Below are 1,474 nucleotides of genomic sequence, written 5' to 3' on the forward strand. Positions count from 1 at the left end.
TATTTTGTCATTTTTTGAACTTTAAATGCTTAAAAAAAAAAACTGTGACTAACGATTTTTAATATTTTTCATCTGCCTTTGAAACAATATACTAGGAGCCTTCTATTAAATTTTCAAGCTTTTTTATCCAACAAATAAAATTTAATTGATATTTTTAGAAAAAAAACTAAAAAAAAATGGAAAATAAAAATGTCCGTAAAGAGCTCAAAATACATCAAAATATTTTGAAAATGTTATGGTGTATAGAAGATGCTAAGATAAACATTCAGTCAAAATTTCATGTATCTACGGTAATTTTTTTTAATGTTACACCAAAAACCAAATTCAATTTTGTGAAAAATCGATTTTGCGTAAAAATTCCCGTTTTTCCTTAATTTTTCTTTTGTTTTTCCCGGCGCTTTTGAAAACCACTGGGAAATTTAAATTTTGACTTCCCTAATGCACCAACGATATTCACTTTCTGATCGAACAAGATACTGAAGTTGAAAATCGTAGCATTATTTCGACTACTTATCGTGTACACAGACACAAAAAAAATATAAAAATAAAAAAATAAAAAAACACATATCATTGTAAAATCAATACATTCATCGTTCCACTCAGAATCTAAAAAATTGATACTACTTAAACTTATGACAAAAATTGTTGAAATTATATGATGAGTAAATAGTTTTAAGAATATATCCGTCACAAATTTCCAAAAATAATATTTTTTAAAAAAGTTATTGCGTTCCAAATTAATTTAATCAAAAAAATATTGATATTTTAAAAATTCTAAAAAATAAACTACTTGAATTAGATAAATGTTTTTACCATCCAAATCGTTCTTATAATCAGATTCAAAAATTGGCTTTTTTGAATTTATTCAAAACAATTTTAGCCGAATTTAAAATTTTTTATATTCAGTAGGTATTAAAAAATAAAAAAAAAATTTTTTTACACATGTAGCGCAAACGTCTATAAATCATATGTATAAAAAAAAAATTGAAAATAATGATTAGAACAAAAGTTACTCCAAAAGTCAGTTCTTTCTGTTACACACTGTACCTATAGTATAGCTATAGTATAGCTCAGAAAGAGTCATAATATTTTTAAAATTGTACGGTGTATAAAAATGTCAATTAAAATATATTTTGGTGAAATTGTATGTGTCTTCAGTTAATTTTTTTAGATTTTAAATTTAAATTTTTTTTTCACCAATGCTTTTGACTTTTGTCAACCCAAAAGTACCAACTAAATTCAATTTTCTAGAGAAGATGCTGAAATACAACATCTAAATAGTTTTACTTCCCCAAAAGGTTAAAAAAAATACACATTATTAAGTGTATAATCAATAGTCAACAGGTACATTCATTGCTCTAATCAGAATCTAAGACCAAGCTATAGTAATTATGTTAGCATTAAAGACGCTGTTCAAATCAAAACCGTATACAATTTATTTAAAATCATAAGAAGTTATAAAATAATGCAATTA

Source organism: Acyrthosiphon pisum, unplaced genomic scaffold (genome assembly GCF_005508785.2).
Source record: "Acyrthosiphon pisum isolate AL4f unplaced genomic scaffold, pea_aphid_22Mar2018_4r6ur Scaffold_21433;HRSCAF=23981, whole genome shotgun sequence".
In the NCBI taxonomy this organism is placed as follows: Eukaryota; Metazoa; Arthropoda; class Insecta; order Hemiptera; family Aphididae; genus Acyrthosiphon; species Acyrthosiphon pisum.